This window comes from Nelumbo lutea, chromosome 1, assembly GCF_056320005.1.
Source record: "Nelumbo lutea isolate HS-2025 chromosome 1, American lotus-T2T, whole genome shotgun sequence".
Lineage (NCBI taxonomy): Eukaryota > Viridiplantae > Streptophyta > Magnoliopsida > Proteales > Nelumbonaceae > Nelumbo > Nelumbo lutea.
Genome location: NC_142684.1, coordinates 209,652,046 through 209,665,100, shown reverse-complemented (window position 1 = coordinate 209,665,100; position 13,055 = coordinate 209,652,046).

The window sequence follows — 13,055 nt, the reverse complement described above, 5'->3', positions numbered from 1 at the left end:
TATAACAAATTTTTTATTTTTTATTTTTGATATCACATTTTTTTTTTCTTTTAATGGGCTTAGCTTTAGCGGTTGATGGGCTGCAATAGTTTGGGCTGAGGTGTTTAAAATATTTATAAAGTTATTTTTGATTAAAATGTTTATTTTTTAAGTTTTCTCAATGGTTAATCCAAACCCTTTCAATCTCTTTTCTAAAATTGATTTATTTTTCAAATTCACCCTTCACATCATTGAGCTCGCATTCTGTGCATCCGTGGATGCATTGGACGAGTGCAGCCACGAATGGCGTATCGATGTCGATACGCCTAACGTTAATGTGCGTTTGCACGTTAACGCAGTCTGGTCTGGTTCGCGGGGAAACTAACCGGTTCGTGTGAACACGAACCGGTCGAATGTTCAATCAAAAAGCCCCTTCTTCCTAGTTTCATCGACTCTACTTTTCCAGTTCTTTCGTCTCTTTCTCTCCACTGAATCCTATCCATACAACAGAGTAACCCTTGTCCATTGTCTCTTTCATCGATTGCGACAGAGTTCCGGTGGCGGCGACGTATCCTCCTCCTCTTCTTCTTCAACTCTCCATATTCTTCTTCTTCATCTTCTCCCGATAGTAGGTCCGATCTGAAGGACAAACAGGTAGGACACGTCAACCAGAAACAAGTAGGACGCGTCAACCGATAGTAGGTCCAAGCACATATATACCCCATAACAGCATCATATTCTACCGATGTGGGATACCTCACATTAGCATCCCATACTACTAACATGGGACAAATGGATCATAACATCCCACCACTCTTTTGCAGTCCCAGCGCCCACGCACACAGACTGACTTTGCACTAGTCCACCTAGTCCCGGTCGAACACTGCAATACCGACGTCACCACCTGTGCCGCACGATTGCAACTACAAGGCATAGTGTGGGCTCTGATACCATTTGTTATGTGTCTTAGGAGAACTCACCCCTAAAAGCTAGCTGTTAGAGGGAGGGAACCCAAGCACATATATACCCCACAACAGCATCCTATTCTTCCGATGTGGGATACCTCACATTAGCATCCCATACTACTAACATGGGACAAATGGATCGTAACAGATCCCTAGTATCACCCCATTCATCGGATTTCGGCCTGAAGGAACTAGACTCGAATGACTATAATCCACCACTTGCATCCTTGATTAAAACCATTTTAGCTCCAATTGCATTCCCTGGTTTGGTTCAGGTTTACATCTATTAATAGCCAATCTAACTTCGACCTTGTCGAAGTAATGGCTGGTTCTAAATAAAAGCGTAAAGAAGGGGAATTCCAGCAATGCCCCGTTCATTGGATTCTAGTCTGAAACTTGGGTTGTGAACAAAGAAGTGTGAATCCATGGTTCTGTGACCAGATCGAGTCCCTTTTAGGAAGGGCCAAATAACTTGGTGCTAGACCTCTCCAAATAAAATAAAAAAGTTAACAGTGTAAGAAGAATATCGTGGTTGCACATTGAATATGCTTGTTTTCGCGCGTTTAGAAGCTCTTTAGAGTCTGAGAAGGCTCTCGGACTCTTCTTCTTCTTCTCTTCTTCGTTCAGATTTGTGGGATTGGGAGAACCGGCGAAGTGGAGGAAATGGGAGGGACTGAGAGAGTTCGAATGAAATCCTTGAAAGAAATCCTTTAAATAATTTTTTGTCCTTTATGGACAGTTCAACCTGAGGATAATCAACAATAGCCGATTCAACCGGCCAAATTAATAATAACGGAGAAAACTTTCGTTAATTAGTGGTTAACACGTGTTCACCTCTCATTCCCCGGTGCACAGAATGCGACGTGCACATCAATCATTCAAAGGCAAAATTGTAACTTTAAATTATGTATTTGTTTTGGGTAAATTACAAAGATCCCTTGTACTATGGGGTCAGTGTAATTCAAAGACAAAGACCTCTTACACTTTTTTTGCAATAAAGACACCCTAAACTTCGTCGTTAGGCAAATACACCCTTACATTAGCATTCCGTTGGCAAAAAGGATTCTCATTTTGCTATTACAAGAGTTTTAAATCCCTAAACTACCCTTTTGATAATTATTCGAATAATTTTACACTTATTATCATTTCTATACATTGCCTTACACTCTGTTGCCTATCTCCTACACCTCGTCCCATTACCGATGCCTACAACTTGCTTTAGCCTTCACTTCGCTCAGAATCAAGAGAGAGAGGAGATGCAGTCTATCATAGCTCCGAATGTCCCAGCCATGTACTAGCTCCACTTCGCCATCCCCATGGTCGGTGCCATTCTCAACATCATCAATACCCACTTGGATGCCCAGTCTTAGACAGTTATGCCCTTAGCTCCAATCATATTGATGTATCTTTTGACATTTATTGTAAATGAATAAAGTACATAATTGATTCATGTTATTGTGGGGTGTTTTTGTGTAATACCCTTAAACTGGACACATATGAGACTCGTGTTAGTTTAGAATCTTCATAACCGTTGGATAGGTCTAGGGAGATTTATCCTGCCAAGGCTGACATTGATGTGCCGCCAAGTTGGTTGGGGTGGCTTGTCTCAGCTGTCAGGGTGAGATCTGAGGCACATGCACTATGAGTTTTCTTGAAACCCTGAACCAGACCAAATTCCAGTATTGCCTTGCACCTTGGAGATAATTGGGCAAAACTGGAATGTTACACCTGACCCCTAGACTCGATTATGGTACTACACTAAGTGTCGGATTGAGTTGTTTTTAATATGACAATTAATGAGATCCTTAGAGAGGGTCAAAACCTAGGTATGTTGGGACAGTCCGAGAATTCATCTAAGTGGGTGATCATAGTGACAAAATTAGCCCATTTGTCGGACAAAGTGAATGATCGGGGAATGCACTCTCTCTGATAGAAACCTAAACTGTCGGCAGTTGATTTCAAGCGTTGAGATTTGTTTTGCAAAATATATTTATATAGAGATATACATGCATACATATATATACATATGTATATATATTTATTTATTTATTTATTTATTTATGGTTTCAAAATATTTGCAAAAGGTTTTAGTTCCTGGGATCCATGTGAGTAGAGAGTGCAGCACTGTTCCTTGCAAGCGAAGGAGGAGTCATCTCTTGTCGGGCAGTGTTTGATCATTATAGACCATTGAGGGTAATACCTGATGGGTTAATCTTGCATTTGCCCACAGTTCTTGGGTTTTCATAAGGTGGCTGGATCCAATAACCATTTAGTGTAAATGTTAGGCTTATTAAGAGCCCATGGTAATGGACTCAGGGGTTCACTGCCTCCTATAATGAATTCGGCCAGGCCTTGTAACAAAGGCTAGGCTGAACCCATGTGGCTGATGTGTAGATCGATGCAAGGGTCACACGCCATACAAAGAGAGCCATATGGGCAGCAAGTTAAGGAGTAAGTGAGCACATAAGCTTAATGGGCCTAAAGCCCAATTCGAACTGGGCTTAAGTTAGTTAATTAAAAGGGGCAAGATCTTATTTATAATCTAATTAGGATTAGTTGAAGGATAAGATAAGTCTTATCCATTTAAGAGTCCAAATCCAAATATCATATTTGGATTAAGAAACTCTCCTAATTAGATTAGGAGGTCGATCCAAAGAAGACTATAAATAGGGGGCGAATTCCTCAGTTTTATACATAACAATCTATAGAGTTCTCTCCTGTTCTTGCCATCCCTACCCAATTCGATTTTCACTTGTGGATCTGATCAAGAAAGGTTCTTGATATTGTTTCTTGGCTGAAGAAACAATCTAAAGTCATGCTCACCAACCCTTATTTCATTCTTGCTGAAGATCCGTCCTATTGATCTTGCTTCACCACACACTATGTCATCTTCAGTGGAGGTGGGTTTTGGTCTTCTCCTTGGGCGTGAACACCTTCATTGGGAGTTACTGTTACTTCGTATCAGGTATATCCTTATCCTTCCTTTTGGTTCCAGATATGGTCCGGTTTTGGATTCAAGAATGAACCTTGAAAATGCAGTTTTCTAAATTAGGGAATGCGATTCCCGGATGGGAGAAAAAAAAATTTTGAAAATTCACCCAACCTTCCTGCAGGGTTCGACCATCCATATGATGGATCTCGCATCCCCTTAGTGGTATCAGAGCCATGGTTTGATTCATGAACTAAAATTTAGCCAGACTTGATCTGCACAAAACGGTAGAAACCGTTCTACCCGATTTCCACAGGTAGCGTTTTTTTTGGATATCAGTTCCCAGTTTTGGGCGAATAATCTGAAAATAAATCTTTATTATTCAATTATATATTTAGAATTATTCTATTTATATTTCTTGAATTTTGGGTTGTTCGTATAGAAGAGATTGAAATCTTTCTGCAGCACAAGAAATCTGCGCATCTGTGTTTTTTCTATTCATTCTTGGTATGTAATTAATTTTTATTATTTTTAATTTTAGACGGAATGTATAGGAATTCGAATATAATGTAATATTAATAGAAAAAAAATAGGTTTTCTATTTTATTTCATTTGAAGACGAAACTGGAAGCGCGAAGGAGAAAATTTTGCAAATTTGGGTTCAACGATCTGCAATTTGCAGTTTTGGAAACTGCAAATGCGAACTAATTTTGCTTTTGCAGGGTTACAACCTTACGAACAGCCCTCTTGCTATTATTTATTGATTCTTGATTGTCATGTATCAGTTTCTTTATTTTCAGATCATGTTTCTTGAATTGGATCTTGAATTAAACATCAAACCCTAGACCCATTCGAACCAGATTGGATCAAACTGGTGGGACCAAATTTGTGGTTCGATGAGGCTATTCTTAGCCCTAAAATTTCCTTCATGGGCCGAGGGGTTGATGGTTAATTGCAAGATGCAATTCGGCCCACATCTGCAAAACCCAATTTTAATTTGTTAAAACTACTTTAGCCCAATTTAGCATAAATGCTATATGGGCCAAACTGCTCTTTGCAGTTCAACACATATACCTAGATAATATTATTTGATAATATTATGGGCTTTAAATGGGCTGAAAAGATTTTTAAATTTTAATTATGGGTTTTACAGTTATATAATTGATTGGGTCAATTATGGATTTCATGCATGTGATGTGATGTGATGCGTACATGGGCCATAAGTGCTTGGCCCATGTTAATTCGATAGTAGCTCTTTCGAACACCATGGTTGAATGCACATCATTGTCATGATGCCCTTAAGATCATTGGATGATCTCCCTTTCTCAGTGGGGCTCACTTCAGTTTCTCCCCAAGAGGAACACCTTGGAACCCTAGCCGTTTCAGGCCCACTTTGAATTTGGCTTTATGAAAGCCAATGGGAGCCACTTTGGTTTAATTTAAATCAGATCTAGGGGGTTTTTCGTTCTCTCCATTAAATATAAGTGCATGTGATAGGGAATTTCATATGATAAATTCTCTAAAGGCCTTCCATTATTAGTATGAAGGTTTGTTGTATTGGTGGGTAGAGATGCACAATAAAATTGGGTTATCCATCTACTAATGTAGTTGGCTAGATTGCTTCATGAGATGATAGGGGCGTCATAGACCAATGTGGGAGGGGCCTATCCTAAAATGGAAAACTCTCTCATGGTACCTTGGCGTTCATGAACATGATGGGTGAGCACTTACTAGACAAAAAAGTTTAACCTAAAATGGTAATGAACCTTGTCTGATAGAGGCCAAAGGGAAAGCTCATAAGATGAGTGGATGGGATCCTTCACATAAGGTGGTGGGGTTTTGCAGCTGAAATAGTTGGCTCCATGCACCCCATGTGGTTTCCCACATTTCCAGAGACACAACTGTCTCTGTAACTGAGATTGGAGGGAATCTCATAATGCCCTAAATGGAATTGGAACATAGATTAAAATCCCTTTCTATGTAATGACATGAATCAATTACGTTGTGAACTTATAAATCTGCTTTGCCTTTACTAGAAATGGCAAATGGAAACTTCACCAAATTGTTGGATGATAACAAACTCAAGGGCCCTAATTATACTGACTGGTTCCGAAACCTTATGCTAGTTCTGACGTCCGAGAAATTGGACAAAATTACTAAGAACCCTGCTCCGGATCGTCCGGGTGACAGGGCTTTTGAGGCCCAAAGGAGAGAGTATCAAGAATGGGAAGAGAAAAAATTTCTTGCCCGGTGTTATATTATAGTCTCTTTAGACAATCTGATACAGTGACAATTTGATAAGATCGAAGTGTCCAAGGGTATATTGGATAGTCTGAAGACTATATATGAAGAACAGAACCGTTCTACTCGACAAAAAGTCTTACAATTGTTTATGACTGCACAGATGACCGAGAACCAACAGGTTCATGACCATTGTCTAAAGATGATGGGTTATATCAATGAATTGGAGGCTCTTGGGTCAGGGTTAGATCATGACACCAAAATTGATGTTGTCCTCAATTCCTTGCCTCCATCCTTCAATCAATTTATCATGAACTACAACATGAATAAGCTAAACGTTAGCATTTAGGAACTCAACAATATTATGAACTACAACTGGGCAGCAGGTTAAGGAGTAAGTGAGCACATAAGCTTAATGGGCCTAAATCCCAATTTGAACTGTGCTTAAGTTAGTTAATTAAAAGGGAAAAGATCTTATTTATAATCTGATTATGATTAGTTGAAGGATAAGATAAGTCTTATCCATTTAAGAGTCCAAATCCAAATATCAGATTTATTTCAAGAAACTCTCTCCTATTTAGATTAGGAGAATGATCCAAAGAAGACTATAAATAAGGGGCAAATTCCTCAATTTTATACATAACAATATATAGAGTTCTCTCTTGTTCTTTCCATCCCTACCCAGTTCAATCTCCACTTGTGGATCTGATCAAGAACGGTTCTTGATATTGTTTCTTGGCTAAAAAAACAATCTGAAGTCGTGCTCACCAACCCTTGTTTCATTCTTGCTGAAGAATTTTGGTTCTTGCTGAAAAGCCGTCCTACTGATCCTACTTCACCACACACTGTGTCATCTTCAGTGGAAGCGAGTTTTGGTCTTCTCGTTGGGCGTAAACACCTTCATTAGGAGTTACTGTTACTTCGTATCAGGTATATCCTTATCCTCCCTTTTGGTTTCAAATCTGGTCCGGTTTTGGATTCAAGAACAAACTTTGAAAATGCAGTTTACTAAATTAGGGAATGTGATTCCCGGATGGGAGAAAAGAAATTTTTGAAATTTCGCCCAACCTTCCAGCACTCGTCCAGTGCACCCATGGGTGCACAAAATGTGACGTGCACATCAATCATTCAAAGGCAAAATTGTAACTTTAAATTCCGTATTTGTTTTGGGTAAATTACACGGACCCCCTGTACTATGGGGTTAGTGTAATTCAACAAAGACCCCCTTACACGTTTTTTGCAACAAAGACCCCCTGAACTTCGTCATTAGGCAAATACGCCCTTCCATTAGCATTCCGTTGGCAAAAAAGATTCTCATTTTGCTATTACAAGAGTTTTAAATCCCCAAACTACCCTTTTGATAATTATTCAAATAATTTTACACTTATTATCATTTCTATACTTTGCCTTACACTCTGTTGCCTATCTCCTACACCTCGTCCCATTGTCGGTGCCTACAACTTGCTTTAGCCTTCCCTTATCTCAGCATTAAGAGAGAGAGGTGATACAGTCTCTATCATAGCTCCAAATGTCCTAGCCATGTACTAGCTCCACTTCGCCATCCCCATGGTCGGTGCCATTCTCAACAGCATCAATACCCACTTGGATGCTCGGACCATCTCTGTCCTCCTCCATCACGGCAAGTCCAAGCTCATCTTCGTTAACTTCCTGTATCGCTCCCTTGTCCTCGAAGCCATCTCATTGCCTCTACTCCCACTCAAAGCCCTCTTCTTTTCTTCATCACAGAGGAAGGAAACAAAACAGTAGCTATCAAAGATGATCTGACTTGTGTTTGAAAGTTTTCTCGTTGATTGGAAGGAACAACCATCGTTGATTAGAGAAAACAACCAATGCAAACCAGCACCCATATTTTTTCTGGCGCTATTTCATCCTTTAGGATGATGTGGAGAGACTGGGCCAAATGGACCCTAGCATCTGTTTTATGTTTAAGCCTAGTTTTTATTTGTTGTGTATGTTAATGGGCCTTTCTTTATGGACATGTTAATCTCTTTTATAAGTTCTTACTTAGCTGGTCATCCACTTAAGGGCAGACATGTAATTAGCCTAGTTAATGAAGATTAATAAAAGAATAAAGAAGGGAGAGAGGAGATTATCAAGCTCTCTTCCTCTTCTTCTTCTCCATCTTCTTCTTCTATTCTGATGTATTCCTCTTTTAATCAAGCTCTTTATATCAGATTTGAAGGTTAGACTTACATCTGACGAATCAAAATATGAAAAGCCATGGATCAAGACATTTACTATTATGATATGCAATGGATTAAGAAGGTCTCAAACGGCTAAAACATTCATTAGGACTAGCAATCTTGACCCCAACCCATTTGACCACCCACCTTGGAACCCACCTATACCCACCCAATCTATTGGCGAGTCAATATGCGTCAAATAACCCATTAGGGTCAATGGAAAGGGTCAAGGGGGTTGGCTCGAGGGTACCCATTAGGGTCAGGATGGGTTAGGTCAAAGTCAGCTCTATCTATAATAGGGGTGGCAAATGGGTGCATTGGGTTGGGTAAAGGTTGAATACCAACCTACCTATATTGACCCACCATGATTCATCATAAATCCTTGTTACAAGGTCATAACCCACCCTAACCCTGACCCACTTGACCCATTCATATTGACTCCTAACCACCCTCACCCATACTAACCCACATACCCTCACTTATAAATACAAAAATAGGTCAAGACGACACGTATACCCGAAATAATAATTTTTGAGAGAATAATCTCTCTCAAGGATGCCATGTGATAGAACCAGGCCAGGTCAACACATGCACTCGAAAAAAAAACATTTTTGAGAAAATCATCTCTCTTAAGAATTACCACATGATAGAAATAGGTTGGGTTGACTCGCATATCCGAAAAAAAAAAAAACATTTTTGAGAGAATCATCTCTCTCAAAGACTGCCACATGACAAAAACAAGTCAGGTAAACCCATATACTCGAAAATGCAAAAATAATAGATAAATGCAAAAAAATAGTAGAAAATTTATAGAAAATACAAGAAATACCAAAAATTCCAGAAAATTCAAAAAAATACAAGAAATACAAGAAATTAAAAAAGCATAAAAATACCAAAAAATGCAGAAAATGCAAACTTTTGCAGAAAAAATCAGAAAAGTATGCAAAAAATCACCGAAAATTGTAGAAAATGGAGAAAACACCAAAAATTTTTAGAAAATATATAAAATTACCATAAAATTGTAAAAAATGCAAAACAAATACCAAAAAAATACAGAAAATGCAAAAAATGCATAAGTTTTATACAAGTGCATTTGTAAAAGCATTTACAAAAGTACTTTTATAAAAGTACTTCTATAAAAGTACTTCCATAAAAGTGCTTTCATAAAAGTACTTTCATAAAAGTGTTTGTAAAAATACTTTTATAAAAAGTGCTTTTATGCTTTCATAAAGGTGCTTTCATAAAAGTACTTTTATAAATATGCCTTCATGTAAAAGTGCTTCAATGCTTTCATAAAAGATTTTCGTAAAAGTACTTGTGTAAAAGTGTTTTCATAAAAGTACTTTTATAAAAGTGCTTTTATGCTTTCATAAAAGTTTTTTCGTAACAATACTTTCATAAAATGCTTTCGTGTAAAAGTGCTTTTGTAGAAGTACTTTTATAAAAGTGCTTGCACAACAATGCTTTTATGTAAAAGTACTTTTATAAAAGTGCTTTTGTAAAAATCCTTTTTCATAAAATTACTTTATAAAATTACTTTTGTAAAAGTGCTTTTGTGTAAAATTGCATGTGAATACGAAAGTTTATAAAATCTATTTTATTTCACTTTTAATTACAAAATGAAATGTGGTATGGTGGTTTGGAATTGTAATGAGATGTGGACGTGCTAAGAGGCCTGAGTTTGAGCCACTTCAATTGTTTTTGAGGTTTGGCAAGTATAAATAAGGCTGGCAATCTTGACCCCAGTAGAAATCACTGATTACAGATTTAGTTGAATTCCTTGTGAAGGAAAAGAAGAAGAAGATGAAGATTTTAGTAGTAGAGAAGAAAATAGTGGAAGTCAACCAGGATTCTTAGATTAACCCTAGCCGCCAATCCCTCATTATAATGTATACTTAACTTAAAGGATGAGATATTACAAGAATACCCTTAGTAGGGCAGCTACTAAACTAGTTGAATAGTCACAACTTAAAAACATAAACTAATGGGCCTAAAGCCCAACAACTTCCTAACTAAATAACTTAAAATAAGAATAAAAACAACTAGGCCCAACTCAACACCCCCCTCAGGTTGGAAGTAAATATCACACATTCCCGACTTGTATAGATCATGCTCCAACTTGTTCTTTGCAACACCTTTTGTGAGAACATCAGCGAGCTGCAGATCAGAAACAATGTATGGAAGACAAACTTCTCCATAAGTCACTCTTTCTCTAATAAAATGTTTATCCACTTCAATGTGCTTAGTTCGGTAATGTTGGACTGGGTTATGGGCAATGTTAATTGCTGCTTGGTTATCGCAGTACAACATCAAAGGTTCTTCTACCTGTACACCAATTTCTTCTAATAGGGAACGAACCCAGAGAAGTTCTGAAACTCCATGTGCCATGGCCCTGTATTCGGTTTCAGCGCTTGATCTTGCCACCACTGTTTGTTTCTTACTCTTCCACGAGACAAGGTTACCCCCAACAAAGGTGCACACTCCTGAAGTTGATCTCCGATGATCAAGGCATCCTGCCCAATCTGTAAGCCTCTAGTTTCAATTGTCCATGATCAGTAAACAATATGCCTCTACCCGGGTGTCCCTTCAAATAAGCAAGAATCATGTCAACTACCTCTCAATGCTAGACTCGTGGAACATGCATGTATTGACTTACCACACTTACTGCATAGGAAATGTCTGATCTTGTCATACACAAGTATAGTAGTCGACCCACAAGTCTTTGATATCTCCCAATGTCCTTTACTGGCTAACATTTTGATGTAGTGATTCTATGGTTCTGATCAATAGGGGTATTGATTCCCTTCGTTCCAAGCTTCCATGTTTCTTGAAAAAGATCCAAGGCATACTTCCTTTGAGAGTAAAAATTCTATGTTTTGATCTTGCAACTTTAATGCTTAAAAATATCTCAGATCTCCAAGATCCTTAATTTCAAATTATTTATGTAGATTCCTTTTCAAACAATCAATCTCACTTAGATCATTCCCCATGACAACAATATCATCCACAAAAAAAATTAGGACTAACACCGAAGATCCCCTTCGCTTCACAAACAAGGTATGATCGGATTGAGTCTGAGTGTAGCCAAAACCAATCAAGGCCTTTCTGAATCTGCCAAACCATGCTTTGGGAGATTGTTTCAAGCCATAAAGTGATTCTTAAGCCTACATACCTTTCCCTTTTTAGCATCGTTGTAGAAACCAACAGGAAGATCCATATACACTTCCTCTTACAGATCCTTATTTAGAAAAGCATTATTTACATCAAGTTGTAACAAGGGCTAAGAGTATATGGCAGCAAGAGAAAAAAGTATGCAAACAGAGGTCATTTTTGCAACTGGTGCAAAGGTGTCTAAGTAATCAATGCCATAGGTCTGTGTGTACCCTTTTGCAACAAGTCTGGCCTTGTATCTTTATATACTTCCATCTACCTTATCTTTTTCTATGTAAACCCATCTACATCCAACTGTCTCCTTGCCCTCTGGTAGATCCACAATGTCCCATGTCTGATTCTTAATCAAAGTTTTCATCTCTTCCTGCATAGTTGTCTTCCACTCAGGTTTGGAGAGAGCCTCACTAACACCCTTGGGTATAAACACAGAGTCAAGAGAGGAAAGAAAAGCACGGTAGAAAGGAGAAAGTCCACTGTAGGATAAGTACTGTGAAATACAATGAACAATACACTTTTTCTTCCCTTTTCTGAGAGCAATAGGAAGACCGAGGTTATCTATAACAAGGTTAATAGAATCAATGGGAACTGAAATAATAGCGGGATCAAGATGAATACATGAATCCATGTCAGTTGAATCTGGAGTCTCCAAGGAACCAACAGGAAGTGATGTGAGTTCTGCTATAGTGGAATCAACCTCCTTGTGAAGTCTTTGTTGTGAGTAATGCTGAGAAGCAGGACACAAAGGAGGTGGTAAGGTAGGTGACACAGTAGGGTCAAGCATAAGAGTAGACACAGGGACTGAAATTGGGAGAGGAATAGACTGTTGACTCACTTCTCCAAAACACTCCCCCTGAGAAGGATTCTTTGAGAATAAGTATATGGATTCAAAAAATGTGGCATCCATGGTAACATACCGGCTCCCAGAGACTGGATCATAGTAGCAATACCCTTTCTGATTTTTTGCATAGGCAAAGAAAACATGCTTCTTTGCATAGGCAAAGAAAACATGCTTCTTTGCCTTGGGATCAAGATTTGAGCGGTGAGGACCAAGGATATGTGCAAAGCATACACACCGAAACACCCTGAGAGGAATATGAAACATCTCCCCTCAGGAAAAAGGAAACTGAATGGGGTGCTAAATCCAAGTAAACGAGAGGGCACCCTATTAATCAGATATACTACTGTGAGAATTGCATCACCCCAAAACCGAATTGGAACTATAGATGTGATCATCATGTTTCTTGCAATCTCAACAATGTGTTTATTCTTCCTTTCTGCAACACCATTCTACTATGGACTGTAGGGACAACTACTCTGATGGACAACACCATATTCTAACAGATATGAGGCAAGGTGTTTTTCAAAATATTTCCTAGCATTGTTTAATATGAACACCTTTATTCTTGTTCCAAACTGTGTTAGCACCATCTGATGAAATTGCCTCACCAAGGATGGTACTTCATCGCGGGATCTCATCAAGTAAATCCAAAAGTATCGTGAGAAATTATCCACAAATAAGAGAAAATATCGATAGCCTCCCATAGAATGAACATGGTAAAGTCCCCA